Consider the following 27,387-nt stretch of genomic DNA (forward strand, 5'->3'; position numbering starts at 1 on the left):
CATTTTTTCAAAAAGATCTTACAGGTCAGTGGTTCTCAAAGTGTGTTCTGGGGACCTCTGAGATCCATACAGGTAGTCATTGAGGTCAAAACTATTTCATAATAATACCAAGATGTCATTTTTAACTCTCATTCTTTCACAAGTGTACAGTGGAGTTTTCCAGAGGCTATCTGACTTGTGACTTGTGATACTGCAACAGACTGAGTACAGAAGCAGATATGAGGATGCAGCTGTCTTAATTATTAAGTCAGACACTGAGAAGATTTGCAAAAATGTAAAGCAATGCCACCAGAATTATTTTTGTTTTGGAAGAATTAACTATGTTTTATTTTTAAATCATATGTCAACATATAATGGGTCTATTATTGTTCTTATAGGAATTAATAAATGCTTTTAAATATTTCAGTTTTAATTTCTTATGTGGCAAATATTACTAGATATACATATAAACAAGAGCTCTTTGGGGTCCTCAATAATATTTTAAGAGTATAAAGGAGCCCTTATGAGGCCAAAACATTGGAAAATTGCTGTTACAGGTCATACCCTTTTCTCTTCATTCCTACTCAAATGAATGTCAGCTGACACTTAGAGAGTGCCGTGTGCAGATGGGGCATATGCTAATTGCTCGAGGGTCACTTTTCCTTTAACCCTTATGATACTCTTGTAAGCAGGTGCCGTGATCAGCTCCACTTGAAGGAGAGTAAGCTGAGGCTTGGGGCAGCTGGGTAGAGTGCCGTGGACACACAGCCAGCAAGGGAAGCCATCAGCTACTGTCCTCCCATCCTCTCCAGTTTTCTTCTCTTAGTCATTCTCTGAGTCAGCTAGCTTGAAGCCATCTACACTTCTTTGACTCATCCCTCTCCTTTTTTCTTGAAATGATCTACATTCCCTCCTGAAAGCAGCAGAGGGACTCAAAGTTTGGACCCTGGGTTCCTGGAGCTGCAGCCGCCAGTAAGCGTGGAGAGGCCCCAGGCTTCCGGGCAATAGAGTAGGGAGCCAAGGGGCATGTGCAAGAGGAAACCCAGGAAACAGACCCTCCAAAAGGGCAAAATGAAGGGGGAAAAATATTTGGTAGTCAGGTTCTAGAAGGAACGATTGCTGAGGCCCTGGAAAGGTAGATCCCTTTCTTCCAGGATCCAGCCCACGAGACAGGCGGAAGTATTAATCATACTCCTCAATCTCTTTTCCCACTCACTTACTTCATTCAGCAAATACAATGGTGTGATAAGTGGGCAGTGATGGGGTAATAACAACAGTAACATTTATTGGGCACTTACTATGGGAAAGGGACTATTTTAAATACTTTGTGGATATTAACTCATTTAATCCTCATCTGAACCCAGTGAAGTAAGTACTTGTCTTACACATGGAAAAACTGAGGCACAGAAAAGAAACATCAAAGTGTAAAGGAGTGAGCAGGGGAAGCACTTAACTTGCCCCTGGGGCAAGAGGTGATGAAGAAAAGCTTCTCCGATATGGCACATGTATTTGTTTCCTATCGGTGCTATAGCAAATTACCAGAAACTTAGTTATTTACTACATTTTTTCATAGGTGGTTTTCAACGGCCTACAGAAACTTAGTTATTTAAAACAATATTTACTGTTACAGATTTATTATCTGACAGTTCTGGTGGTCAGAAGTCTGAAGTGGACTTCACTGGGCCAAAATCAAGGTTGTTGGCAGGGCCGTGCTTTCTTTGGAAACTCTAGAGGATAATCTGTGTCCTTGCTTTTCTGGTTTCTAGAGATTACCTACGTTCTTTTGGTTCATGGCTCCTTCCTCTAGCTTCAAAGCCAGCATTCAAAGCTTCAAAGCATAGCATTGCCTCTCTCACTTTGTTTTTTGTTTTGTTTTGTTTTTGAGACAGGGTCTCACTCTGTCACTTAGGCCGGAATGCAGTGGCACAATCTTGACTCACTGCAACCTCCACCCGCCAGGCTCAAGCAATACTCCCATCTCAGTCTCCCGAGAGGCTAGGACTACAGGGGCCACTACTGGTAGTTTTTGTATTTTTTTGTGGAGATGGGGTTTCGCCATGTTGCCCAGGCTGGTCTTAAACTCCTGGACTCCAGTGATCCTCCTGCCTCAGCCTCCCAAAGTGCTGGGATTATAGGCATGAGCCACTGCACCTGACCAGCATTCCCTCCCTGATATCTGTGTCTGTCCTTAAATCTCCTCCCTCCCTCCAATGCAATGCCTCCCTCCTATAAGAACCCTGTGATTACATGGGTCCCACCTGGACAATCCAAGCTATTTGCTCATGTCAAGATCCTTGACTTGAACATATTTGCAACGTCCCTTCTGCCATGTTAGGTAACATATTCACCAGTTCTGAGGATTAGAATGTGGACATCCTGGGTTGCAGGGGGCGTTATTCAGTCATTTAATTAATCCTAGCTGATATTTATTGAAAGTCTACCATGTGCACTCTTCTAGGCACTAGGGAGGTAGTGATAAGTTAAGATCCGAAGACTACGTAGGAGTCAACCAGGTGAACGGGATGAGGGAAAATGTGCTCTAAGCAGAAAGAACAGCAAAGGCCCAGAGAGGGAAGAGAGCAGGTTGCTCCAGAACATGGAGTTCAGCCGGTCTATTAAGCATTGGCTATCCCTGGCTGCTTATTAGGATCTGCTGGGGAGATTCTTTACCAAAGCCTCCTCTGCCCCTGTCCCTGCCCCAAGTTCTGACATCAGAGATGGGACCTGGGCACCTATCTGGTGTTCTAACATGCAGCCAGGAGAAAAATCACTCGTCAGCAGAGTGGCATAAAAGAACGCATATGCCTAAGGCCAGGCATGGTGGCTCACAATTGTAATCCCGGCACTTTGGGAGGCCAAGGAGGGCAGATCACTTGAAGTCAGGAGTTCAAGACCAGCCTGGGCAACATGGCGAAACCCCGTCTGTACTAAAAATACAAAAATTATCCAGGCATGGTGCCACACACCTGCAGTCCCAGCTACTCAGGAGGTTAAGGCAAAAAAATCGCTTGAACCTCAGGAGGTGAAGGTTGCAGTGAGCCGAGATCGCACCACTGCACTCCAGCCTGAGCAACAGAGTAAGACTCTGTCTCAAGGACACCAGTGCCTAGTCATCATGGGGCTGGAGAGAAAAGCAAGAGCCAGCTCATGAAAAATCTTATAACTCACGAGTATGGATCTTACACAAAGGGTTTAATCAAAGGGGCAACATAATCAGGTTTGTTCTTTACAAAGGCCCTCTTACCGCACAGTGTGAAGGGAATGGAGGGGGGCAAGGAAGGAATTGGAAGATGATGGAGACTGGATTTAGCATAGGTATAGTGGGAATGGATGAAATCCATTCCACTTGCAGGAAGCAAAGATAAGAATGGTTTCTGGAATGCCTATAATTATTGCTACAGTCTCCTAACTGGATTTCCCAACCCCACACTTTTTTCCTTCTGATCAGCCCTGCACATCACCACCAGATTTACCCGTCCTTAAATACCACTTATTATGTTAAGGAATACTAGGCAGCCTCGTGATTAAGTGTATTTGCTCTTGGACCAAACAGACTGGATTCAAATCCTATGTCTGCCACTTTACTGTGCTCCATTTCCTCATCTATAACATGTGATACTAAAAATAGTGTTTACATCACAGGGTTGCTTTGACTCAATGTAGGAGCACTTCTATAATTACCTGTGTATGGTAATCATTCAAAAAAAATCATTATTCAAACATCTTCAATATAAAACCTTCTGTTTTCCATTTGCTGGAATGCCAATGTTTGCCTGTCCAGATCCTTCACCTTTTGGGTCCACCCTACTACTCAGCCTCGTTGAATTCTGTCCCCAAAATATGTCATATGAACACACCAGATACAGCACCTTTGCGCCTGGGTCATGCTGCTTTCCTCACTTTGAATGCCTTTATTTTTCCCTGCTACCCTCCCCAATCCTTCTGCCCCTTAAATGCTTATCATACTTCTAGCAAAGTGACTCCCAGTGCCATGACTGGTGACCATATGACCTACCCAGTATAGTCATCTTTCCCCAGGGAGGACTACCTGTCATTCATACCAGGAGGTTATCATTCCAAATAACTCACAAAGCCACTCACGCTCGTAACTGTCACTGCTATCTAAATGCTAAGCACTCACAAAAGGCCCAGAGCATAAACTTGTCTTTCCCATGCTTTGTGGAGCACCACAGATGCCCCTAGAAGCCCATAAATAAAAAACAACTTTGCTATGGGTTAAGTTTTCATCAGAACTGTCAGCTGTGAAATATTTAGAGGCTTTCTTTAGTTATTAAACCAAATCAATGTTGTGTATTACAAAGAGATAGGACCAAAAATATGTGAATTAATTGACCAAACTATATTTTAGCAATTGTCCTTACAGGAGAAGCGAAGTCCTACCCCAAGCAGGACTTCATGAAGCATATGTGTCCTTCTTTGCCTCATGTCCTGTCATTTTTACAGACTTCTTGAGGCATGAATGACAAATAATAGACGATGCAATATTAAATTGCACAATTTGATAAATCTCATGTCCTTTTAACCACAAAGCTTTATAATAATCATTATTTTTATTAGACTACTTAAAATTCTCTTCTATTTTCAAACATGATAGTGTAATATTAAAATCCAAGTTTGCCTACAATAAGGCTTCCACACCTATAAGTTACTAAAATTTCCCTTAGCTGGGAAAATGTGTTCCAGAATTTGAAATTCTAAAACCAAAAGGATTTTTCTTTTCAATGAAAAATGATAGGCACAGTGGCTCACATTCGTAATCCCAACACTTTGGGAGGCCAAGGCAGGAGGACTGCTTTAGGCCAGAAGTTCAAGACTAGCCTGGGCAACATAGCAAGATCTCCATCTCTACAAAAAAAAAAAAAATTAAGAAATTGACATGTGCCTGTAGTCCCAGCTACTTGAGAGGCTAAAATGGGAAGATCTCTTGAACTTAGGAGTTTGAAGCAGCAGTGAGTATGGAGTATGATTGTATCACTGCACTCCAGCCTGGGTGACACAGCAAGACCCGTCTCAAAAAAGAAAAGAAAAGAAAAATGATTGCTTTGCATTTTAAACCAAGACGTTATAGGCGCTCGACTTGCTTTTGGCTGGAAATAAAAGATTTTGTATAAACTGGGCCTCTCATTAATTATCATCTGTCTATAGATTGAACTCAGTTTGGTAGACAGTGTTTAGAGACAGACGTTAACTTCTGTGTTCTCAGGAAGGTTGAGAGTGAGAGAGTGCATCGAAGTGACCCCACGCATCAGACTCAGGCAAATGTTCACAGTGAGGCTGAATGCTCACCTCTCATTCATTCATTCAACCAACGTTTACTGGCCCCTGCATTTTACTGAGCTGAGTGGCTCTGCCCCACCAGTAGCTTACAAACTATTTTGAGAGATAAGACACAAATTGTCAACCCCTGCAGTGACCCAGCAGGCAGCTGCAGCCTGCTCAGGACCTGAACAGGCCTGAATAGCATGGTTTTATCAATGTAGGAAGCCAGCTGCGGGTGGCTGGGATGGGAGTGTTGGTGGTGGAAGGGGGACCCAAAGTACTACATACACACTTCCCCTGACCTGATGTGATGGACCAGTCTATATGGTTTGGTTTCTGACTCAGTTTCCTAAACTCTGAACTTCTTGGTATTTTTTCCCTGAGAATATTCCTGCTGGAACTGAAATCTTTTCCGGAATCCTTGCCTGTCAGATGAGCCCCAGTTGTCACTGCCATTCACCAGAAGCTGGCCTTTATTTCCTAAGCCTATAGCTGCTGGTTAATGTTCAGCCTGTTTATAAAGCAGTGGTTAACCCCAGCTGCATACTAGGATCTGCTGGGGGAGATTCTTTTCCAAAGCCTCCTCTGCCCCTGCCCCTGCCTTCAAGTTCTAACATCAGAGGTAGGACCTGGGCATCTATCTGGTGTTCTAATATGCAGGCAGGAGAAAAATCACTGGTCAGGAGAGTGACATGAACAGATACAGGTGCCTAAGGCCAGGCGCAGTGGCTCATGCCTGTAATCCCAGCACTTTGGGAGGCTGAGGCAGGCAGATCACTTGAGGTCAGGAGTTCGAGACCAGCCTGGTCAACATGGCAAAACCCCATCTCTACTAAAAATATAAAAATTAGCCAGGCATGGTGACACTGCTTTGAATGGACTTTGTATCCAAAATCCAAGCAACTATGAATGGACTTTGTATCCACACTTGCCTAACCATTAAATGTCACCATGGGCCTTTGTCAAAATTACAGATTCCTAGCCCCAACCCAAGACTATTTGAATCAGAAACTCTAGGGAAAGAGCAGCCTCCCAGATGAGGAAACTGAGGTTCAGAGAGATTAAAGTACAGGCTCAAGTCCACACATGTGAGTGAAGAGCCAGGAATAGAACCCGGATCTGTGTAGTCCCACCTTCTTTTATGTTGAAATGAGACAAATGGGAGGGTGTGAATCCATATTTACCTCTGCCCACTCCCCTCCTCAATCAGAGCATTTTTATTCCATTTCCTGGAGTCCTACACTTCTTCAGGTTCCTTCAAGATTATAATCCCCTGTCATAAACTCAAATGCCACCAACAGACAAATGGGCACAGCCAATGATTGAAGCAGGCTGGGTAGCAGGCACAAGCAGCACCAGCGGAAGGCAGAGACTTTGGAAAACCAAGAATCCTTCCCTTCCCAAGGTGGCAGCCACTACTCAGCTCCTACCAGCTGTTTCCCATGAGAATGTGCACCCAGCTTTGACTAAAGATTGAGATTTTCAGGTGAAACCTCAAAATGCCACTCGCACGATTACATCACACCATATAACACTCCATCTTAGAGACTGAAAAAGCAAATGGCTATGGTGTGAACTGCCTATGGAGAAGGCTGCATGGCAGGGAATTACAGGTGGCCTCTAGGAGATGTGGGCCTCAGTCCTACAACCCAAAGGAACTGAATTCTGCCAACAACCATGTGAGCCTGGAAGAGGATCCCAAGTTCCTAAAAGGAATGCAGCCCAGCCAGCATTTTAATCTCAGCCTTGTGAGACCCTGAGCAGAGGACCCAGATAAGGCAAGCCCACAGAAACTGTACGATAATAAATGGATGTCATTTTAAGCCACTAAGAGTGTAGTAATTTGTTACACAGCAATAGAAAACCAATGGACCCCCCTCAGCCTGCCCTTCTCAGACAGTGCATCAAACTCCAGAGGTTCCTCTCCCCATCTGCCATCATTATTTCCATCCATAACTGCCCTGATCTCAGCGGGCTGTCAAGAGTGTATTTAATGTGACAAACTGACTTACCATTGATGACTTACCTACTCCTCCTAGGGATTCTTTGCATTTTTAAGAGAGAACTTAGAGAGGTACTGGCTAAAGCAGAGGAATAATTGGTTAAAATGATGGAATCTCAGAAAATCATGCAGGAAAGCAGAAGTTATCTGGTGCCTGCAGGTTGTCCCACGGGGCCTCAAGCCATGGTCTTTACCTAGAAATAAGGTCAGCTCAGCCAAGAAAACACTCTAAACAGTGGGACCTAGAGTTAGAAAATGGGTTGACACATATTAGGAAAATTTATTGAAAAAAGCCTCCATTTTCTTCTCCATAAAATGAGGGCGAGACCTCCCCTGCCCCTGTGACTGGACTCTTGTAAAGATTATGCAAGTTGATGTACATGAAAGCACTCTGTAAATAAAAGATATATTCAAAAACATCATTGAAGTGAGGAAGCAATCACCGATCATTTAAGCCAACAGGATCCCAGGCACACATTGTGATTTCAGCCCTGCAGTCTCAGTGCTGACCTTGCGCCTGTCTGTTGGCAGGCTTCTGTTCCCTTGTCGCTTCTCAGTTTCAGCCAGAGGCTGACATTCACTTCTCCCAGCATCCATGCAGCTGACAAAGGCCAGGGAGGGATTGAGATATGCTCCTCTCACATACAGCAGCCTCATTAACCAAGGAGGAAAAGCTTCCCAGAATCCAACACAGATATCTAGAGATGTCCCCAGACACCAGACCAAAACAGCCCCATAATAACCCCCAGGCTCCAAAAAGGAAATCACCCCTAGTGAGAATGAGAGCACCAAGTCCTTCAAACCCAAGCAGCCAAGCCCCTGAGAGTCCTAGAACACTGTCCCATCCAACAGGGCTCCACTGTGTCCAAATCCGTATCTCCAATAGCAGGAGCAAGTGACCACTTTGTTCTGATGTCTATATGGCATATAGTAAGAGCCTCATTAAACAAGCAGTTTTAATGCTTTAAATGGACAAGAGAAAGGGTGGCGAGGAAGAGAATAAGAAGATTTACTCTTAAAATATTTCAGCAAACATTTTAAAAATGCATGAGAAGAAATAAGCCCTTCTAATTGTAAAGCCAGATGTTGAAATCAAGGATCACATGATGGATTAGAGGAGAAAAAAACTCTCATTCCATAACTAAACTGAATTATTAAATTCTAGAATTCAATAATAGTAAAATAACAATAATGTTAATACAACCATAACAATACTAGACATTTGCTGAGCTTACCATGTGCCTGGAACTGTGCTAAATGCTTTCCATGCATTCTGTCACTCAGTCCTCACAACAGCCCTGGAGGAGGGAAGGTGTCATTACTGTCCCTATTTAACAGATGAAGGAACCAAAGTGTGGCAAAGTTATTTATACAAGCTCAAGCCACTAGCAAATAACAGAGCTGGCTTTTCAAGCCAGCTATGTTTGCCTCCAGAGCCTGTTCTCTTACCATGATGTCATCTTGCCCCCTCAAAATGAATATGCAAAAATGTGCCCCTACTCCCCAGAAGAGCCAAGGAGGTTGACCACAAATCTGTCAAGTTCATGGTAGTCCCTTCTCCCACACTTCCTCATCTAAGAGCCTTGCCAAGCATGCCTGGAGAGGTAATTCTCTTCCTAACATCCCCAAACCTCACAATCATCCTCCTCTCTTCAGAGAAGAGATAATAAGTTCCACACAATCGCTGTTAATATTCATTGGTATGTTTTCTTATTTAGAAATAAAATATGAATAATATACTCAAGTCCTAAAACAGTCCACGTGCTTTGACATTTTCAGAAAGTAAGAATCCTCTTTACTGAAGACAATCTAGATAATTCCATTTCCCCTGCAACTTGGTGCCAAACAAACAAATGGATATAGCCCTAGAATTCAAGGAAGAAGGCCGGGCGCGGTGGCTCAAGCCTGTAATCCCAGCACTTTGGGAGGTCGAGACGGGTGGATCACGAGGTCAGGAGATCGAGACCATCCTGGCTAACACAGTGAAACCCCGTCTCTACTAAAAAATACAAAAAAACTAGCCGGGCGAGGTGGCGGGCGCCTGTAGTCCCAGCTACTCGGGAGGCTGAGGCAGGAGAATGGCCTGAACCTGGGAGGCGGAGCTTGCAGTGAGCTGAGATCCGGCCACTGCACTCCAGCAAGGGGGACAGAGTGAGACTCCGTCTCAAAAAAAAAAAAAAAAAAGAATTCAAGGAAGAAATGGTTTGCTTTCCCTGGAATAACTTTATATTCTTGTGGTATTTTTGTCAGGCTACATCGAATTTTAATTGTTTGGCATTCTCTTTAAGGACTTCAAATCAGTAATCAATAGGAATCTGGAGCTAGTAAGTTTACAGTAGCATTTAAGAAAGAAGCATGAGTTTAAAATGATCAAATGATTGCAACCTGAAATTAATATTTAGTGCATTTGGAGAATGTGAAGTTTAGGCAAAACTGAGAGTGAAAGCAATAACTGGAACAATGGTAGCCTCTGTGTGGCAGAGTAGATAGGTAATCACTTAGATGGGCATTTGAAAGCCAAAAAAAGGTGCTACATTCTCAAAACTGCTCTTCCACAAAACAGAACTAGTCCTTTAGACCATGGAGAGTTTCCTGGAGCACAGTTTGGAGGCATACCTAATTATAAAGAAGGAAGAGATGAAGGAAGCAATGGAAGGAGGATCAGAAGGATCGAGTGAGGGGAGGAGGAAGAAAAGAGGAAAAAGAAAAAGCAAACATGTAGACTCTGAGTCAAATCCAACATGGGCAAGTAAAATCTGTATAACAACAACAAAAAGATTTTCAAGTTTCTAGATATGAAATCTCATGAAATCTAGGCATTAAAAATACAAACACAAAAGAATATTAGGTAATATATTCGAATTCTTGGTATTAGAATTCGACCTGTAGTTCAGGAGATGATAATAGCAATGTTGAAGGCACAGGAAGAAGTGGAAGAGCACGGTAACAAAAATATTATTTTGGATACTTGTGCTATATAGGTAAATAGTAGTTTACCAATGATCAGTTTTCATAATAATTGTTTTTATTAAGGGCTTTGTATACTCATTTCTGCACTACCACTATTTGTAATACTCTAATCTCTCTGGAAGTCTATCAAATAACTATAATTATTTGCATTTGTACACAAGAAAACTGAAGATGAGTGAGGGTAAGTTGCTCAAAGACACACAGATAGAGGCAAAGCTACTCACCAGTGACAGCTCTGGGACCACCCTCAAACCTGTTTAATCTCGAACATCATTATCATCACCAACAACAGCCACAACAATGTTAATTGAGCAGTTTACATACGGTAACACTTGTAATACCCATCATAACCTCTTGAGGTAGTTATTATTGTTATTCCAGTTTTACATAAGAGAAAACTGAGGCTCAAACAGGTTAAATCATAGGCAAGGTCACCTACCTATTAAGGTGATGGACTTGGGATATGAACTCAGGCAAGCTGAGTCTGCATTTAACCACTGCATGCTTCAATATTTTGTAAATTTTAGAAATATGACTAACACTTTAAAACACGCCTGTGTGAATATCATAGAACTAGCATTTCAATAAATGTTAATAAGTGGCTTGCTCTATTGCATTCTTAATATGAGAATTAGCATCAGAATCAGGTCAAATTCAGTTACAGGTAATTTAATGCACAGACATTGGTTTTGTTTTATTTTCATTCTCTCATTTTGATGGAAATATGCTGTAATGAGTGAATTGTGATAAAGCACAATGATAGTTTATTGAAGAGATTAAAAAAAGAGCTGATGCTTCATCTTACCATCTTTCTAAAGTGACAGTGAATTAACAAATTAAGAAAAAATGTTATGGCCGGGCGCGGTGGCTCAAGCCTGTAATCCCAGCACTTTGGGAGGCCGAGACGGGCGGATCACAAGGTCAGGAGATCGAGACCATCCTGGCTAACACGGTGAAACCCCGTCTCTACTAAAAAATACAAAAAACTAGCCGGGCGAGGTGGCGGGCGCCTGTAGTCCCAGCTACTCAGGAGGCTGAGACAGGAGAATGGCCCAAACCCGGGAGGCGGAGCTTGCAGTGAGCTGAGATCCGGCCACTGCACTCCAGCCTGGGCGACAGAGCGAGACTCCGTCTCAAAAAAAAAAAAAAAAAAAAAAAAAAAAAGTTTTAAACAGAAAACAATACCGGAGGTGGCTGGACACTCTTTTTTTTCCTACAGACTTGGAGGTATATATGTATTTGTGGATGCACATAATGTGGCCTATTAGGTCTTTGTAACTGATTAGGACTTCAGTATGTTTGTCTGTCAACAAACAGGAAAAATAATGAACTTGGAAGAGCTCGGCTTATCTTTCCTTTTCTACTCTCTTCCTACACTTTAACTTTAAAATTAAATTGGTAAGTTACAGGTATTTATCTAATAACTGAGAGGTACTCTCAAAGAACACATTTTACAAAACATGAATTAATCAGGATAAGAGAGGCTATGCTACATTCAAAGGTGAGCCAGTGAGGGCCAGTGGGGTGTCTCACGCCTATAATCTCAGCACTTTGGGAGGCTGAGGCGTCCTAAAGTGGATCACTTGAGGCCAGGAGTTTCAGACCAGCCTGGCAACATGGTGAAACCCCGACTCTACTAAAAATACAAAAATTAGCCTGAGATGGTGGCACATGCCTGTAGTCCCAGCTCCTCAGAAGGCTGAGGCAGGAGAATCACTTAAACCTGTGAGGCGGAGGTTGCAGTGAGCCGAGATCATGCCATTGCACTCCAGCCTGGGCGACAAAGCAAGACTGCATCTCACAAAAAAATTAAAAAAAAAAAAAAAAGCCAGAGACTTACCAAAGTTGAATTTCTTGCTCACACAAGTGCTATGGCAATTGGGCAACTCCCGAGCATCTGTCCCCTCTTTGGGAACTCAGTAAACCAGGAGGCATCCATCCAATGGCTTCACTGTCTAAGCACATGGCTTTCCAGATCACAGCTGCAGAGAAAGACAGGAGCTGAAGGATTGCACACAGGCTTGTAAATGGTTTGGTTCAGATATGGCACATGTCACTCCTCTTGTAGCTCAATCACCAGCATCGAACTCAACCAAGAGTGCCTGGAAAGGTATGGATGCACACATACCTCTGGTGGGTAAAGAATGTCTCTGCCATAGAGCATTATATACATGCTTCCTTACTACTACTACTACTACTAATGCTAATACTGTATGTTTATCACAACCAAAGTTTGTTTGCTTTTTTCATCTTTTTCAAGAAACAAACTTTTGGTTTTATTAACCAATTCTATGAAGGTTGTTTTGCTTCATTAATTTTGCTTTTATCTTTAATCTGCTGTAAATTCATTTACTCTTTGGGATTTATTTTTGTTCCTTTTCTATCCTGAGTTGAGTACTTTATTTTGAATCTTTCTCATCTTCTAATAAAAGATCAAGCCTATAAATTTCCTTCTGAATACCTCTTTGGCTGCTTTCCACAGTTTTGATATATACTACTTTCATTGTGGTTTCATTCTGAACATTTCACAATTTTATTTTGACTATCTCTTTATCCAGAGAATTATATATAGATGTGCTTTGTTAGTTTCCAAATGTATAGATATGCAGCCACTCACTTTTGTTGTTAATTTATTATTGTATTACATCATAATCACACAACATACCACCTATATGAAATCAAACATTTTTTAACTTGTTGAGATTTTATTTCTGGCAGACTACTGCTACAGATCTTTTTGTAAAAGCTCCTTAGGTAATTCTTTACCTTGCTTTAGAGAGTGAGAAAAATTTAGGAAAAAAAACAAGCCACAAAAGAAATCTCAACAAGTTAAAAAATGTTTGATTTCATATGGGTGATATCACATTGTTTGATTATGGTATGACACAATAATAAATTAACAACAAAAAAGAGTGGCTCCATATTTATGTAGATACCGCTTTGATTGCTTTCCACAGTTTTAATATATACTACTTTCACTGTGATTTCATTCTGAACATTTCACAATTTTACTTTCACAGATCCAGGTATTGTATTTTTATCTGCCACATAATGCCCACCATAGCAATGACACTCACATACACCACTAGTTGAAAACCTCAGCTCTATTTTGTAGATTTGGAGTTTAAGGACTTGGGTGATTGGGAACAGACTGCAGGAAAAGCTGACTGGGTGGTAGTGGATATGAAGAATTTTCTTGGTTTATATTAAGTAGCTATATCTTGTTCATTATATCTTGTTTATCTTTGTATGCACAATGCCCGGCACAGAAAAAACAGTCAATAAATGTAGATGACTAGATGAATTAGTAATTACCTAGGCAACTATGAGCATCACATGATAGCTAATGGGATAAGAAATAAAATGCCATTTCATCTTCTGAAATATCAATGGCTTGTGAGAAAGTGTCACAACATTTACTTTACTTTTGTATTTTCCCCCATGTACAATGTTAAGCACAAAGTAAATACTTTTTTCTTTTTTCTTTCTTTCTTTTTTTTTTTTTTTTGAGATAGAAACTCACTGTCGACCAGCCTGGAGTGCGGTGGCATGATCCCAGCTCACTGCAACCCTCACCTCATGGTTTCAAACGGATTCTAGTGTCTCAGCCTCCCGAGTAGCTGGGAGTACAGGCATGTGTCACGACGCCAGCTAATTATTATGTAATTTTTAGTAGAGACGGGGGTTTCACCATGTTGGCCAGGCTGGTCTCGAACTCCTGACCTTAAGTGATCCACCAGCCTCAGCCTCCCAAAGGGCTGTGATTACAGACATCAGCCACTGCATCCAGTGGCAAATAATGTCTTTTTTTTTTTTTTTTTTTTTTCCTCCGAGACGTAGCCTCACTCTGTCGCCCAGGCTAGAGTGCAGTGGTGTGATCTCAGCTCACTGTAACCTCCGCCTCCCGGGTTCAAGCAATTCTCCTGCTTCAGCCTCCCAGGTAGCTGGGATTACAGGCACCCACCACCACGCCCAGCTAATTTTTGTATTTTTAGTAGAGATGGGGTTTCACCATGTTGGCCAGGCTAGTCTCGAACTCCTGACCTCAGGCGATCCACCCGCTTTAACCTCCCAAAGTACTGGAATTACAGGCATAAGCCACCGCACCCGGTCAGCAAATACTTCTTAAATGCAATTTATGAGCATGTGTATTAGTTTCCTATTGCTGGTATAACAAATTACCACAAACTCAGTGGCTTAAAACAATACAAATATGTTGTCTTACAGTTCTAGAGGTTAGTTCTAAATAGGTCTCACTGAGCTAAACCCATGGTGTCAGCAGAGCTGCGTTCTTTCCTAGAGCTTCTAGAGGAGATCTGTTTTCCTGCCTTTTCCAGCATCTAGCAGTTGCCACATTCCTTGGCTTGGGACCTTGTTCCATCTTCAAAATTATTGGTAGCAGTTTTTTCTCACAATGCTATTTCTCTGTTTCTAACTCTTTTGCCTCTACCTTATCCACTTAAGGACTCGGGATAATCTTCTTATTTTAAGGCCAGCTATAAATAATTTTAATTCTATCTGCAACCTTAATTCCCCTTGCTGTGTAACATAACATTTACAGGTTCTGGTTGTGAGGACAAGGACACCTTTTGGGGGGTCATTATTGTATCTATCACAGCATGTAAGACGAAGAAAAAGGACAAATAGAAGAAAAGACAGTGAATGGACAGACACAATGTAGTGATAGAGTTAATAACAGTAATAACACTAGAGATATCAGGATTGGCGCATGGACTACAAGATTCTAGAACAAGGCCTAAAAAAGGATCTATCCCACACTATTAGCTAAATTCAAGCACTTGCACACACATGAGTGCACACACACATACACACACAAATATTCTGGTTAGCTGATGTCACTGCTGGGATATTACTGTTTACTAATAATAAAACAAACTAAACAAGGCATGAATGGCACGTGTGTTATTTATAGTTTTTGTAGAAAAAGTTCCCAAATTCCTTTCTTCCTGAAAAAGGATAATTTTCTTACCCTTTGCATTCTAGTTCACCTCTAAAATGTCCAAAAATTTCTAGGAAGGCAGATGAAAGACTCCACATTTGCCTCCCCAATTGAAGCCATCACCATGCAAGGACTGAAGGTGACTGTCAAAGTGCACTCCCAAGGCGGCACCACTGGCCTAAATTAGAGGAAGAGGCTGGTAGACATCGCCCCCTTGTGCAGAGGGGCAGAGAAGCCATTCCCCTTCTGTCTTGCTGGAGGAAATTTCTTGGCTAAAACTCCATGGAAAATGGTTGTTTGGAAAGTGAAGTTCCCCAGAGCTTTCAGAATCAACATTTTTTTTTTTTTTTTGAGACAGAGTTTCACTCTTGTTGCCCAGGCTGGAGTGCAATGGAGCAATCTCAGCTCAGTGCAACCTCCGCCTTCTGGGTTCAAGCAAGAACCAACTTTTTCATCATTTTAAATCTACTTATTAGGAAATCTCTCTAAAACATATTACAGAAAAAGAATAATCATACTGAGTCAATACTGCATGCAAAGATATAATAGCATGGAATAAATTATTCATTTCCTTGCCTCCTGAAGAGTACTCTGAGTGCAATTTTAACCATTCTTTCTGGCTGTGAACCTCAGAGATTTTTACGGTTCTGTAGAGTAGATAGAATGCCAATCTTCTTTGCATATTTATGTCATTTTTAAAAGGTTTTTTTGTTGTTTTATTTTGTTTTGTTTTTGCCTCCTCTGTGACTGTCAGTGGTCACTTTTTAAATTTTGGTTTTGTCAGTGTGACTTCCTTTAACAGCTTCCTTCCTCTTCTCCTTTGCTGTGGAAATAGTAACTGGGATACCAATCTAGTTAAACTTGTAAGTAAAATGAGGTTAAGTGAGATCCTAATAAAGATACAAGATACTTACAAGTTAAGTGTATGAGATTTAAGACAAAACCAGAGTGACACTGCATGCAGGACTGCCCATTCCATCTGGAATGCATGACCGTCTGTCATCTATTTGGCTACTTAGAAGCTATTTTTACCTCTTCTCTATTTTTGTTCTGAATAGGTTAGTGTGAGAGAATTGTTTTAGCAAAATGAAATATTTTTTTAATGTGCCAAAGTCTTTTTTTTTTTTTTTTTTTGAGATGGTGGTCTCACTCTGTTGCCTAGGCTAGAGTCCGGCAGCACAATTTCGGCTCACTGCAGCCTCAATTTCTCAGGCTCAAGCAACCTCCCAGTTCAGCATCCCAAGTAGCTGAAACCACAGGTGCATACCACCATACCCAGTTAAGTTTTAAATAATTTCTAGAGACAAGATCTTGCTATGTTGCCTAGGCTGGTCTTGAACTCCTGGACTCAAGTGATCCTTCCACCTTGGCCTCCAAAAATGCTAAGATTATAGGAATTAGCCACCTTGCCCAGCCAAAGTCTTGAAATGGCATAAAATAGGAGTCCTCAGCCCTGGTATTGATCCCCTCACCAAAGTCATGCCCCTTTTGATGTTTATAGCATCTTGATAAAAACCAGGGCTGTGAATTAAATGTCCATTAAGAAAAGAATAGGCTCACTTGTATAACAAAATACTATGCAGCTAGGAACTATGTATACTACTTATTTATAAGCACTAAGTGGAAATTATGTTCCTTCTTATGTTGTTTAGTTAGAGGAGTGGGTATTGACAGAAAAATGCTTTCTTCTTTGATCCCCCAAGTTGACAGTTCTGAGATGCCTTGCACAAGGCCCCCCAGAAGGTCCCAGCAAAATCTAGCACCAGTTACTCACGGCACTGTCCAGCTCAGTAATGAACCTTGCTATTAACCACCCCTTTCCCTGCTTTCCCCACTCCCCGCCCTGATCCCTGCTCCTGCGCCCTGCAGTCACCTCCCCAGGTCAGTGCATACGAGCTTTTGTCTCAGATTTTGCTTTTGAGAGAAGCCACGTTAAGAAAGACATTACTGGCCAGGCTTGGTAGCTCATGCCTGTAATCCCAGCACTTTGGGAGGATCACTTGAACCCAGGAGTTCAAGACCAGCCTGGGTAACATAGCAAGACCTTGTCTCTACTAAAAAAAATTTTAAATTACCTGGGCGTGGTGGTGTGCACTTGTAGTCCCAGCAACTAGAGAGGCCAAGACAGGAAGATCACTTGATCCAGGAAGTTGAGGCTGTAGTGAGCTGTGATTGTGTCACTGCACTCCAGCCTGAACAACAGAGTGAGACCCTGTCTCAGAAAACAAAAGAAATAAAGAAAGACATTGTCAAGTGAGGACATGGTGTTTAGAGTTGCCTTATCTATGTGGCAACCAAGGGAAAAGACCTAGAGAGCTTCAGAGAAGCTGGCCCAGAATGCAGGCACAACTGAGCCACATAACTACCACTCACCTCTAGATATCTTGTTCTGTGAAAAGAATAAGCCCCTATTGTTTAAGTCACTCTTAATTGGGTTTTCTGTTACTTGCAGCAAAGGTACTTTTTTTTTTTTTTTTTTTTTTTTTTTTGAGATGGAGTTTCACTCTTATTGCCCAAGCTGGACTGCAATGGCGCGATCTCAGCTCACCACAACCTTTGCACCCTGGATTCAAGTGATTCTCCTGCCTCAGCCTCCTGAGTAGCTGGCATTACAGGCATATGCCACCACACCCGCCTAATTTTTTGTATTTTTAGTAGAGATGGCATTTCACCGTATTAGCCAGGATGGTCTTGATGCCCCAACCTCAGGTGATCTGCCTGCCTCGGCCTACCAAAGTGCTGGGATTACAGGCATGAGCCACTGCGCCCAGCCCATGATACATGAGGCCAATTGAAGACCTCCTTGGGAATATTTTATGTAGAAAAGAAGGCAGAGGAACAAGCTCTCTGTATGGGGAAGCCTGAGGGTGTGAGCCAGGCAGCTCCTGGTGACCACAGGTCTAGCTTGTGGACAATGCGGATCTGACAGAAGCAGAGAAAAAAAGAGAGAGTCCTGTGATTTAAATTCTTCTGGCAGTGAATTCCTCTTTTTGCCTAAGATATTTCACACAGCATTTCTATCACTTGCAAACAACAGTCCTGCCTAATTTAAGTATGAGCCATTCTTGTTTTGTTGTTTTTTTTCTTTTTTTTTTTTTTAAGTGGGGAAAAAAGTGGGTGCATGAGTGTGAATGTGTCCTCATCTAAGCATAGAAAAAAATCGGAATGGATACACTTAACAGTCGACAGTAGTTATTTCTGTGGAGACTCAGAATGGAGGGGAGTAAGGAGGACATATGTATCATTTGTACTTTGTAAACTTCTCAATGTTTCAACTTGTTATAATGAGTTTGTATCATTTTGCAATTTTAAAAGTCTAAAAACTACAGAAACTCTGAGATAATAAATGTGTGTTATTTGATGCTGTTAAGTTTGAGGTACACGGCAACGGAAAATACACACGGAATCACTGCAAACTTGACAACCACTGCTTGAAAACCACCCAACAAACCTCAGATAGACAGCCACAGATCCCAATGCCCACATAAAACCAGCAACAATTTGCTGAGTGAAGGACTGATGCTGGGAAGTTATATCTAATTGGCCTGTGACCATGGCCCCACATGCATACATAATTTCCCCTAAAATCCAACCCAAGTAAGCCTATGACCTAAGTTTAAAAACAAAACCTAAAACAACAATCTTACTCTGCAACTGCAGCTTCAAAACAAGCTTATCTACTCGCCCCTTTCCAGCCCAGTACGTTTCTAGAGAGAAAAATCTAGAGTTGCCACAGGTCAATGAGTCTGCATAAAAAGCCTAAATGCTAAAGGAGGCAGGAAGTATCGGGGACCAATCCACACACACAAGCTGATGGGATGGAACCAGGACCAGAGAGGATGGGGTTATGGGAAATGGATACAGAGGCTGGCTCAGCCATGAGCCACTTTAGGTAGACAGGTCAAAGTATGTAAACATAAGGACATGACAATCTCAGGGTGGAGATGATGTTGGCAAGTGGAGTGCAAACAGCTAAAAGGAAAGCAGGTGACAGTTCTGAGTGGTGCTAATAGAACCCGAAATGATAGATAGAGTGTGCCAGGAACAGCAAGAGAGGGGACTGGTAAAATCCTGTGTGGGGCTAGAGAATTGGGAGGCAGCATCCACTTACAGGGGAGACCCAGATTCTGGGCAGGGATACTGAGGCAAAAGTTCAGCCTTATGAATAGTAAAAGCTACATGGCATACTTACTACCTGTCTACAGGCCAAGTGCTTTAAACTATATTTCACTGAATTCTGCCAAAAACCCCATGAGGAAGGAACTTTTATCATCTCCATTTTTCAGATGAAGAAACTAAGGTAGACAAAATATATGTGTTTTGCTCAAAGTCACATAGCTCGTATATCAGTCAGCTCCAGATGCCATAACAGAATACACAGACCGGGTGGCTTAAACAACAGAAATAGATTTTCTTGACATTCTGGAGGTTCGAAATCTAAGATCGAGGTGCTGGCAGGGTTAGTTCCTGGCGAGGCCTCTATTCTCAGCTTGCAGATGGCCACCTTCTTCTGTGTCCTCACATGGCCTCTTCTCTGTGCACTCATGGAAAGAGATCACTGGTTTCTCTTCCTCTTCTTACAAAAGCACCAGCCCTGTCAGATTAGGGTCCCACCCTTAGGAACCCCATTTAACTGTAATTACCTCCTTAAAGGCCCTGTCTTTAAATATAGTCATCTAGTGGGCCGGGGCTTCAACAACATATGAATTTGAAGAAGACATAATCCAGTCCATAATATAACTCATAAGGAGCAAACACAGACAGTGTGACTCCAGAGCCTGATGCTTTTTGTGTTTATTTTAATACATATTTTATTAAGGTATAATTTAAATATTATAGCTCATTTAGTTTTGAATAAATGCTTATGTCCACGGGACCCACATGTCTATCAAGAATGATACAGTTCTCTTAACCACCACACCCTACCAGACCTCGTGACGACAGAAGGTGCTGCCACTGGTAGATTTCACAGCAGGCAGTGGTCATCCGTAGAACTATGGACACAAGGTCCACCCCCAGCAAGACTCGATTCTGAGCTCCCTCCCTCCCATGCACACACTGCATGGGGCTTCCTGCCTGGGCCAGTCCTCACGCTCTGCTGCTGCTCTCTAGGTCCCAGGAGTCTGACCATTGCAAGCTGTATTTCCCAGGATATTTTTCCTCCTCCCTCTCTGCCTTGGGCAGTATCTCAGCATCTCTTCTCTGGTTTCAGCTCCCAAGAGATGACCCTAGTGCCTCCTCTTTGTTTTTTTGTTTTTTGTTTAAAAAAAAAGAAAGAAAAAAAACATATTACCTCCTCCCTGTTGACCTCCAGTTTAGAAGTGGAATGGGCTTTCTGCTATCGCAATTCTTTGGATTATCTCGCCTTCCATTGTTTGGCTTCTCAGCTCTTCTGTCTCCTGTATAACCACTTCCCTGCATATTCCCTCTGTTTCAAACACTCAGCAGGGTTTCTCTTTTCCTGATTATACTTTTCTGGTATATTGACATATTCCCTATTTGTCATAACTGGCTCGGTAACTGGGATGAGTCTAGACATATAGATGGAGCCCAGGCACAGAGGCCTCATAAGCAGAGGTTTCTCCAAGAGAATACCAGGAATTGTATTACATTTGTTCTCCACTTGTTGACATCTCATTGGTCCATCTTGTTATCAAATTTGCACTTGTTTGATTTATTCACTGTCTATGGCTCACCTATTTTTCAGCTAGACCTCTGAATGACATCAAGACAAGAGATGCCTTTATCACCAGCTCCTTCAGCTGTTCTCATAACTGTAAGCTACTACTGGATTCCTCACACTGCAAATGCCTCATGTTCTCACTTATAAGTGGAAGCTAAATGATGAGAACAAACGGACACACAGGGGAATAACACACACTGGGGCCTATTGGAGGGTGGAGGGTGGGAGGAGGGAGACGATCAGGAAAAATACCTAATGGGATTAATACCTGGGTGATGAAATGAGACAAGTTTACCTGTGTAACAAACCTGCAGCTTACCTATGTAACCTATTACCCCTGAACTTAAAAGTTTTTAAAAAAATGTGCTTGCTGATATGAAATGGTTGGGGAGAAAAGAGTGACTAAGGAAGACAGGATGGGACACTAACACCGAGGAGCCTTCAACAGCCTGTGGATATTCCTGAGGATCCTATCAGCCAGCTGGGTGTGGAGGAGGAGCCATAGGCAGAGCCTTTCAAGAGGCAAATGCCCGTCTAGCTCTGGCTCCAGTTTTCCTTACAGCGGCCTCTGCTTCACTATAAAATCTATACTGAGTAGATTACCATGACTACTGCAGAAGGACCTCCACCTCTAGTTTGCCTGCAAAACTAAGTCTTTTCTTCCAAGAGCCTTTGGCTTTAGGAGGGAGCACCAGGAGGCAGAATGTAGCCACAGGCTCACTGTCCTACATGCCAGGGCCTTCTGCAGAACTGCAATAGTTACGAGTCAAGCTTCCTTTCCTCAGCCCATACCACCAAAGCAATGGGGTGTTGGCGTGCCCTGACAGCAGGAGGAGAAGCCCCACTGTCGGGGGTAAAAAGAAACCAGACAGTTCCCACTTCTCCTTCACTCTACGTGATAAATCACTTCAGCTGGGAGAACCATCGTGAAACGACCTGGCAGCTAATGAGAGAAATGGAACCCGAAAAAAGAAAGAAAGGAAGAAAGAATCCTGTTAGTCACAGAGCTTTTCATCTGAACCACAGAACAGGCTATTGCTTTTTGCTTTCTGTGGGAATAATAAAATCACAGTCCTGTAACTATATTAGCTCCTCAAACAAAAGCAACTCCCTAGAATAAAACTATGAGGGGTTTCTGAGTTGGATTTAGCTTTCACTGGGTAAAGGCATAAATTAAAAGGAGGAACCGGGTACCCTTAAGAAAGTCAATGAAGTAACTAAGCTCACTATTCAAACCAGGAAAACACAGGCTGTGAGGCAGCTTCGCTCTGCAGTCTATTCAACACCTGGCGAACAAAACAACACCGACTCTGCCCAAGCCGGGATTTTCCCACAGTGGACCAGCAACTTCAGAGGCCCCTAGAATGCCAGGACTGTGTCTTAGACCTTGGAAAATAGGATGAAAAGGACAGGCTCAAAGGGATATTTAGTTCCAAAGGAAAATCACAAAAGCTAAAAGTTATTATAGGAGACAGGCCCAAAAGCACATTACTGGAGATAAAATTTTAAAGGTAAATAAATACTCTTTATGGAAAAGTGTTTAGGAAAAAACACAGAGAGAGCATGAATATCATATTATAGGTACAAAATGTTCTATCCAAAATAAAAAGTAGGTTCAGAATCCCATCAGCCTAATCATGCCTCCTAAGCAGCAGGCTGTGTGAGGTAGAGAAATGTGGGCTCAGTACCTCTATACCACCATTCTTCATCCTCCCCTGTTCCACCACACCCACCTCCTGCCTTTCAGAACCGCCTTCCTCCAAAGACACCCAGGAACCTCAGAAAGAATGCTTCTCTAAATTATTCATACCACAGTGCTACTTCCTGTCCTTCCCTTCCAAGAAATATTTGCTATGTTAAAATCCAGTGAAAGTGAGCAATGCTTGAAACAAATAGTGAATCATTCCTGGTAATATTTCAGGCACTGGTAAAAATTTCATGGAATGGGGGAGGGAAAGAGGAGTCTCTTTCTCATACCCTAAATTATACCACATAGAAAAACAGACTATAAACATGACCTCTTTTATGTGGAAATTCACATTGCATAGGTAGAACATTATTTTTTTAAATGCTGACTTTCAAAAGTCGAGATCAACTTTCAATCAAAATACTCACATATTTAAAGAAGACCAGCAGAAAAATATTTATGAACTTATTTTCAACTTGTCCTCATTTTTGAACTTTTTTATCAGTGAAGAAATGGAAACATTTTTTCAATAACCAACAAACCTTTCTAAAACCCTGTTTGATCTTGCCACACTTCTATTAGTAAACCAAAATGTTTTGGAAGTGTTTTATCCAAATCACACTTTGGATAAAATCCAATAAATGATAGGTCTATGTCCACATGACAATTATATGAGGTTCCTACTTTAATACTGGCATTCTCATTTCTGACTGTGGTGGTCTGTTGCAGAGATAGCTGTAATAATCCCTCCCTACTGCATGCTCTTTTTTGCTCTTTTTTGCCACTCTTCCCATCAATAGATGAAGTCTGCTTCCTCTCCTCTTGAATCTGGGCTGGTTTATTTGTTTCGACCAAGAGATTCTAGCAGAAAGGACTCAGTGTAATTGCTAGGCTTATGCTTTCTAAAGAAGCTTCAGAACCTCTATCTTGCCCCCGTGGAGCCCTAAGCCTCCATGTAAGAAAGTCCAGGCTATACCGCTGTACTGCTAGAGTCACCTAGAGTGCCCCAGTTGACAGCCAGCTCCAGACACCAAGGTGCCCCAGTTGACAGCCAGCTCCAGACATGTGAGGAAGGCCATATTGGATCCTTCTGCTCAGTCAAGGCCAGCCAGCACATGAAGAGCAGAGGCCAGCCTTCTCCACTGAGTCCTGCTCAAATTGCAGATCCACAGAATCATAAGCAAATGACTGCTTTAAGCTACTTTGCTTTGAGGTGGTTTGTTACATAGCAGTAAGATAACTAAAACACAGACCTTATACAAAAATGACTACATTGTGTAAAGCTACCCAGAACAGATACCTCAAAGACCAGATACCTGATCTAAGAAAGTATAGTCTGTCTCGCCAGGTGCGGTGACTCATTCCTGTAATCCCAGCACTTTGGGAGGCCGAGGCAGTGGATCATGAGGTCAGAAGTTCAAGACTAGCCTGGCCAACATGGTGAAACCCCGTTTCTACTAAAAAAAAAACATATATATACACAAAAATTAGCCGAGTGTGGTGGCAGATGCCTGTAATCCCAGCTACTCAGGAGGCTGAGACAGGACAATCACTTGAACCCAGGGGACAGAGGTTGCAGTGAGCCGAGATTGCGCCACTCCAGCCTGGATGACAGAGCAAGACTCCATCTCAAAAAAAAAAAAAAAAAAAAAAATTTCCTTAAAAATAAAGTCTATTAATAAAAGACGTGTGCCAAAGACTGTTACATACATCAACTCATATTGCATGTATTAATTCTCATAAAGACTGAGATAGATAATTATGATGAGCCCTATTTTACAAATCCAAAATGTTCAATAAGTTATGCTCCCTAAAGTCCTTAAGGCTTACGCTATATGTTTCTTCTGGATGAAAATCTATTTGATTCAATTATTTAAAATAATGTGTATTGCTTATTGTGTGCCAGTAAGGGACTGAGTTTAGGCAATTCTATGAGCAGAGTTAAAATTGGGAGAGCAAGGGGGCTTTATATCAGCCCACTAAAATTTAAAGGGCACAAGCAAACATTTTCAATAATTTTCTATTCTAAAATGTGTTATATTTACATGTTGACAGCACATATATTTCTCTAACATAAACAACTAAGCGGCCAGGCGTGGTGGCTCACACCTGTAATCCCAACACTTTGGGAGGCCGAGACGGGCGGATCACGTGGTCAGGAGGTGGAGCCCATCCTGGCTAACACGGTGAAACCCCATCTCTACTAAAAATACAAAAAAATTAGCTGGGCGCGGTGGCGGGTGCCTGTAGTCCCAGCTACTTGGGAGGCTAAGGCAGGAGAATGGCATGAGCCTGGGAGGCGGAACTTGCAGTGAGCCGATTGCGCCACTGCCCTCTAGCCTGGACGACTGAGCGAGACTCCGTCTCAAAAAAATAAAAAAAAAAACAACTAAGCTTGACATCTAATTATCAAGAATAATTACTTAAATATGAAGCCACCAGATGGCACATAGTATTAAGAATACATAAATCATACATCATATGTTACAAAGCTGATTCAAGAGTGGGTTTATGTCTTGTACTTATAGTGAAGGCTCTATCTCTGAGTACATCCCTGGTAAAAGAACACCTCAAATGAGAAAAATCTCTAAGTCATTGCATTACTTTACAAGGCTATTCACTGTAAACCTTAACATGATTTTGGCTTAATGTTTTTATTATTGGCTACCCTGTTGACTAAAACAAAGATCTGGTACCTTGGCTGGTCAGACTGAAACTCCTGGCCAATGCAATTGACTATGAAATGTTGTGAGTGCTTACTACGATAACATGGTACAATTCAGGCAGAAATAAGCTTTGCTGAAGAAATATTCTACAAAGTGTATTACCCATGAGGTTTCATTTCTATACTCTGAACTGGAATCAATTGGTAATATTCAATCCAAATAGCCACCTGAAACAATACCCAAGTGCAATAGACGAAATGTTTGTGATCTCACAAAATATACTGAAATCTTATATATTCAATATATATTGAATCTTAACCCACAATGTGATGATATTAAGAGGTGGGGCTTTGGGAGGTGATTAAATCACAAGGGTAGAGCTTTCATGAATGGGTTAGTGCTCTTGTAAGAGATCTCAGAGATGTCTCTAGGTCTCTCTCCACCATGTGAGGATATGACAAGAAGATGAGAAGATGGCCATCTGCAAGCCAGGAAGTGGGTGTTCACCCACAGATAGAGATGCCTTGATCTTGGACTTCCCAGCCTCCAGAACTATGAGAAATAAACGTTTGTCATTTAAACTACGCAGTGTATGGTATTTTGTCATAGCAGTTCAAGCCGACTAAGACACCAATGGAGCACTTTGCCTCTATGATTTCATTGCTTCTCATGGTTCCTTCATCTGCCTCACTCTATTTATCCTTAAAAGTTCTGCAGAGAGGCCAGGCGTGGTGGCTCACACCTGTAATCCCAGCACTTTGGGAGGTCAAGGCGGGCAGATCACGAGGTCAGGAGATCGAGACCATCCTGGCTAACACAGTGAAACCCCATCTCTACTAAAAATACAGACAATTAGCCAGGCGTGGTGGCAGGCATCTGTAGTCCCAGTTACTAGGGAGGCTGAGGCAGGAGAATGGCGTGAACCCAGGAGGCAGAGCTTGCAGTGAGCCAAGATCGCATGACTGCACTCCAGCCTGGGCGACAGAGCGAGACTCCATCTCAAAAAAAAAAAAAAGTTCTGCTGAGAGCTGAGGTGTGCCTGTAGTCTCACCCACTTGGGAGGCTAAAGTGGGAAGGATTGCTTGAGGCCAGGACTTCAAGGTTGTCATATGCTATGATCACTGTGAATAGCCACTGTACCCCAGCCTGGGTAACACAGCAAGACCTCATCTCCAAAAAAGGAAAGTTCAGAGGAGGCCTCAACTCCTTCACAGTCTTTCTTAACCTGATTTGTGTGGAGTCATTTCCGTATACGCCCATAGCACCTTGTGCTGACATCGCTCATAGGATTTATCACAATTCAGTACAACTCAACAAGTATTGAATGAATACCAATGAGACATGGTTCTAGGCACTTAGGAATCATTACTGAACAAATCAAAGATGCCTACCCTCCTAAGGAAAGATAGATAATAAACTATAATACATAAATAAAAGCCATAGTATGTTATACTGATAAGTGCTATGGGAAAAAGAAACTGTGGAGTGGATTATGGGGAATGGGATGGACTAGAGCACACAAGAGATTCAGGTTGTAGTCTAAAATAGGGTGGCCATGGCAGGCTTCAGTGAGAACATGAGATTTCATCAAAATCTTGATGGAGGTGAGGAAGTTAACTCTGTAGATCCTAGAGGAGGAGGATTTCAGGCAGAGGGAAGAGCTAAAGCAAAGATCCCTCCAGCAGGAGCATGATGATGAGATTGAGAAACTGTGAGGAGGCCAGTGAGTTTTGAGCAAAGTGCACCAGAAGCAAGGAAGAGAGGGAGAGAGGTGAAGCAGGGAGCATTAATTTTGTCGGACCTGTAGCCATTACAAAGACTTTGGCTTTTACTCTGAGCGAAATGAGGAGCTGGGAGAGCTGAGTTTTGAGTAGAGGAGAGACATTATCTGACTTAGTTTTGTAAGATTTGCTCTGGCCACTATGTTGAGAATAGAATTGTAGTGGGGCCAAGACAGAAGCAGAAAAACCTGTTAAGAGGTAATTATAGGTGAGAGATGATGATGCCTCAGGCCAGAATAGTAGCAGTAAAGGAGGGCAGATTCTCTATATAGAAACTTGGTAGATTAGATGTGGGATGTAAGAGACAAAGAGAACCCAAGGATGACTCCTGGGATTTTGATCTAAGCAACTACTACAATGGAGTTATCATGAACAAAGC

At 42.2% G+C, this 27,387-nt stretch overlaps 1 long non-coding RNA gene across 1 annotated transcript in view; it reads right to left on the reverse strand.

Annotated features, from left to right (window-relative positions):
• The window catches only part of LOC123567941 (uncharacterized), a 181,654-nt gene extending 162,803 nt beyond the window's left edge, over positions 1-18,851 (reverse strand). Inside the window, exons 1-2 of the long non-coding RNA XR_010580061.1 lie at positions 17,267-18,851; positions 12,072-12,213 (exon numbers count right to left, since the gene is read on the reverse strand). This is a non-coding gene — a long non-coding RNA (uncharacterized lncRNA). The remainder of the gene's footprint in view (positions 1-12,071; positions 12,214-17,266) is intronic.
• Positions 18,852-27,387: the final 8,536 nt, after the last annotated feature.

This window comes from Macaca fascicularis, chromosome 12 (assembly GCF_037993035.2).
Source record: "Macaca fascicularis isolate 582-1 chromosome 12, T2T-MFA8v1.1".
Classification (NCBI taxonomy): domain Eukaryota; kingdom Metazoa; phylum Chordata; class Mammalia; order Primates; family Cercopithecidae; genus Macaca; species Macaca fascicularis.